This window comes from Carlito syrichta, unplaced genomic scaffold (assembly GCF_000164805.1).
Source record: "Carlito syrichta isolate Samal-C Ts95f unplaced genomic scaffold, Tarsius_syrichta-2.0.1 Scaffold289180, whole genome shotgun sequence".
NCBI classification, from domain to species: Eukaryota; Metazoa; Chordata; class Mammalia; order Primates; family Tarsiidae; genus Carlito; species Carlito syrichta.
The window spans coordinates 7,997-13,271 of NW_007233276.1; the positions used below are offsets into that span (position 1 = coordinate 7,997).

A 5,275-nucleotide genomic window follows, 5' to 3' on the forward strand; every position below is an offset into this window, starting at 1 on the left:
TGAAGCAATGTTGCAAGATATCTTACATACTCAAAAATTAGTATTTCAGAGTCATTGGAAGGTCATGAGCAAGGTGTTATTAAAAATATTTAGAGCTGGCCTTGGTGGCCCAGCCTGTAATCCCGCACTTTTGGGAGGTTGAGGTGAGCGGATTGCCTGAGCCTGCGGGTTCGAGACCCACCTGGGCAGCGAGACTTCATCTCTACAATAAATCAAAAAATCAGCCAGGCATGGTAGCGCATGCCTGTAATTCCGGATACTCAGAAGGCTAAGGCAGAAGGATCACTGGAGCCCATTAGCTCAAGGCTGCGGTGGCCAGGAAGCCACTGCACTCCAGTCTGGGTGACAGAGTGAGACTCCAACTCAACAAAAAAAATTTAGTAATCAGTATGGCATGAGCACTTAACAAATATGTGTATGCAGGCATGTGTGCTAAGATATACACAAATAGACAGTTGGTGGTTTTAACATGGTATATCTTATCAGAAAGGGTTTATTTCCTGGAAGGTACAACCCAGTGTTTCACAATATTGCCTAGAAAAAATCCTCAACCTTTACCTTTTTAGATGTCAAACTATCTCTCAGTACAGTGGTAATATTTGTTGTCTTTTCCTTCCACATTCCTCCTTTTCCCACTTCATGAATGATGCAGGACACCAGAATTAGCAGAATTCTATGTCTGCAGGAGCATTCTTCCTCTGATATTGAAAAGTAGAAGGACTGAACAACTTCCTCAACAAGCTAAGTAAATATTTGTGATGGCTTAGATTCTAGTCTCAGTCATTTGCTCCCCATATCTTAGTCTTTGGAAAGAAGCAAATGGCATAGACTTCTTTGGAGATAACACAATAAATGTCTCATTGAATTCTGGGGGCATTGAGCCATGCTTCAAATCAACAACAATAACTCAAGATTATTTTTTCAAGGCAATTCTCTTTCCAATCACCTTTCTAAAAGCATTCTTCATGTCCTTATTCCTGAGGTTGAATATCATGGGGCTGAGGAAAGGGGTAATGACAGTATAAGGGACTGCTATGAGTGTGTCATCTCCCCCTGAGGCTTCTGGCTTCAGATAAACAATAGATGCAAAACTAAAGTGAATAATGACCACTGTGAGGTGGGAGGCACAGGTGGAGAATGACTTCTGCTTGCCCTCAGCTGAAGGGATCCTGAGGACAGTAGAAAGAATAAAAACATAAGTTAAGGTGTTGAACAGGAAGGTACCCAGCAAGCCTGATACTGAAATCACTGTTACAATGAATTCTGTGAGGTCACTGTGTATACAGGACAGCCTAACAACAGCCCACATATGACAGAAGAAATATGCGGTTGACAAGGTTGGGACTGCAGAAAGAGCCCCTGAATATCAGTGCCATTTCTATCAGAGAGATAAAAAAGCCTGCAGCCCAAGCAGAGGCCACAAGTCCACATACAATGTTGGTCATAAGCAGTGGATATCATAGAGGGCTACAGAATGGTGAGAAAGCAGTCATACCTCATCAAAGTGAGGATGATGCAGTTTGTGTCACCAAGTCCCAAGAAGAAACACATCTGTAAGGCACAACTTGTGATTGAGATGCTTCTGTTCTTGGCCAGTAGATCTTCTAGCATCTTGGGTATGATAGCCAATGTGTAGCAGGTCTCAGAGAAGGAGAGCGCACTAAGGAAGAGGTACATAGGGGTGTGAAGAAACCTGTCCACCCAAGTTAGGCCCATGATGGCCAGATTACCTGCAAGAGTGAGAAGGTAGAGGCAAAAGAAGACAACAAAGAGGAATGTCTGTATATGGGGGTAAACAGAAAAGACAATGAGAATAAATTCTTTAAGGATTGTCTGATTGACCTTCATTGTTTTGATGTCCAAAATCTGAAAGAAACAACAAATAAACATTAAACTATCCATTATTCCTTGACATTACCATATGAAAGTTTTGCTCTAAATAAGACAAATTATCAGAGTTACAGCTATCAACTGCTTTTTCATTTAGTTTAGCAAAACCATGTGTATGTAGGTGATGCATTTTTCTCACTTTTCATTTACTAATTTTCCCCCTATTCAGTAATTAATTATTGATGACTCATTTAGTGACAAGAAGGCCTGTCCTGGCCTATTGCTTCAAAAAATTACTGGCTGATAATGTAAAAAAGGGAGAAAATATTCCAGTTGATGTCCAAGTGAAAGAGATTCAGATGCATTGGGTGAGCCAGATTTAGATGAACTTCTAAACACAGAAAAAAATTACTACGTGGCTGATAGACAGAGTTAGGTTCCCACATAGCAACTTCCACATAAGACATAGTCTGTAAATGCTTACAGAGTGAAGATTAATAATTGATTCCCTAGACGCTTTAGGATGAAACTTGGATAATAAATTATAATTGTTGGAGAAGACCACAATCATTTTTCCTTTTTAGAGAAGCCATTTAAGTCCTAAAATATTAAAGGAAAGCACACATGCTCTCTTCCTCTACCATGAGAAGAAAGAAAGAAATATAGGAAGAAATCCAAAGAATTTATAATAATTAATTAGAATATGTGGATGGTCTTGATAAACCGACTCTTTATGCAAGCATAGAGGAGGTGGCAATTGAGATTTTGTTCATTACATTAATGCCAAGCTTAGCATCCAAAAAGATAAATGCTATTTAGTCATCGTATGAATTTTTCAATAATTCAACATCAGATTTACTCTCATATGCCTCTGATTTGACAACAAATTGCTTGGCCTTATATTTAACACATTCTTTCAGTCATGTAGCATATTGAGCTACTGTTTTTCCTGTACCATATTCAACATATTTAATAACTTTAAAAAGTGCTCAACTTCACTCATTAGCAGAGAAATGCAAATCAAAACCACATTGAGATACCACCTAACCCCAGTAAGAATGGCCATCATTCATAAAACAAACAACAACAGATGCTGGTGAGGATGTGGAGGAAAAAGAACGCTGCTACACTGCTGGTGGGAATGCAAACTAGTGCAACTTCTCTGGAAGACAGAGTGGCAATTTCTGAAAGAACCATAAATTGACCTTCCAGATGACCCAGCAATTCCCCTATTGGGAATATACCTGGAGGAACTCAAATCATTCTACAAAAAAGATACCTGCAGATGTATGTTTGTTCCAGCTTTACTCACAATAGCAAAACATGGAACCAACCATGCTGCCCATTGATGCCGAACTGGATTTTTTTTTAATGTGGTACATTAACACAATGGAATAATATGCAGTCATAAAGAAAAACATGTGAGCTTCACAGCAACTTGGATGGATTTGGAATCAACCATATGCAGCGATCTATCACAGAAACAAAGAAGAGAGTACCATATGTTCTCACTCATAAGCAAACCCTTGAACAATTATAATAGTATAAGAAAAGGATTGGCAGTAGTGAGAAACTGCCAGGGGAGAAGGGGTGGGATTGGTAGTTGAGGGAAACTGCTAGGGGAGGGTGGGGCATACCTCATCAAAAAGGGTACCTGCATAATCAACATTTGTATACCTAACCCTGATTGTATCCCACATCTTTATAATAAAAATAAAATAAACATCAACCCATACACAGAAAAAAATTAGCTTATGCAAATTGATTACAAGTAAACTCAAAATTTGGTTTAGGGATTATTTATGCCAGGTATTAAAAATATGTTCAAGTAATAAAAGTGAAATCCAGTAATAAAAGGTAAACATATAGATTGTTAATATGAACATAAAAAATTATTTTAAAAAACAATTGTAAACCTGGTACAAAACAAGGAAACTATAATAACAACAAAGAAAACTATAGGCAGTATGATAAACAGAGATACAAATATTCTCAACAAAATGTTACAAATTATATCCACCAGCACATCAAACAGATGATGCACCACCATCAAGTGGAATTTGTAGCAGGAATGCAAGGATAGTTCAACACACACAAATCAATAATGTGATGCATCACATTGACAGAATGAAGGACAAACATCATATGATTATCTCAAAAGGTGCAGAAAAAGCTTTGAATAAAATTCAACATTCCTTGATAATAAAAACTCTCAGTAAACTAGGTATAGAAGGAATATGCCTAAAAATAATAAAACCCATATACTACAGACCAACATCTTACTGAATGGGGAAAATTTGAAAGTCTTTCCTCTAATGTCTGGGGCAAGACAAGAATAATAATCCCCTTGAGGAAAAAATTCAAAAAGCAAATCCATTTACAATAGCTACAAAAAATACTGAGAAATAAATCTAAGGCGGTGAGGGTTCTCCTCATGAAAAATTCTAGAACACTGACAAAAGAGAATGGAAGATACCACAAACAAATGGAGGAATATCCTTGCTCAGGGATGGGAACAAACTAAAATGACCATATTTCCCCAAGTAATCTACAGATTCTACACTATATCAAAATTCCAATGTCATTCTTCACAGAATTAAGAAAAGCAATCTTAAAATTCATATGGAACCATATACACCCAAAAAAATCCAAAGAGCCAAAGCAATTCTGAGTAAAAAGAACAAAGTTGAAAGCATCACATTACCTGACTTTAAAATGTCATACTAAACTATAGTAACCAAAACAGAATGGTATTGGTATAACATAGACACATAGACCTATAGAACATAGTAGAGAACCCAGAAATAAAGTCATATATTTATAACCAACTGATCTTTGACAAAGACTATGACAATTTACACTGAAGAAAGAACATCCACTTCAATAAACAGTGCTGAGAAAACAGATGAGCACATGAAAAATAGTGAAACTTAATTCCTAACTGTCACTATCAACTCAAAATAGTTTAAAGATTTACACATAAAATTTGAAACTGTAAAGACACTAAAGAAAACTTAGGAGCATCTCTCCTGGACATTGATTTAGGTAAATAATTTATGACTAAGATTTCAAAAGCATAGTCAACAAGAACAAAATAGACAAATGGAACTATATTAAGTCAAAAAGCTTCTGCACAGCAAAGGAAACAGTTAACAGAGTAAAAAGACAAACTATTGAATGATTCATTCTACAAGGACCAAATACCCATAATATACAAGGAACTCAAACAATGCAATAGGGAAAATAATCTCATGATCAATGGGCAAAGGACATGAATAGACATGCATCAGAAGAAGACATACAAGTAACCAATAGGTATGTGAAAAAATGTTCAACATCCCTAATGGTCAGAGAAATGTAAATCAAAACCACCATAAGATATTCTGTCACCTCAGTCAAAGTGGCTATTTTTAAAAAGATGAAAAATAGCAAATATTGGTGAGGA

General features: G+C 36.6%; 1 pseudogene; it reads right to left on the reverse strand.

The window, feature by feature from the left end:
• Nucleotides 1–913: 913 nt before the first annotated feature.
• LOC103256272 lies at nt 914–1,875 on the reverse strand (annotated as a pseudogene).
• Between the last annotated feature and the right edge of the window lie 3,400 nt (nt 1,876–5,275).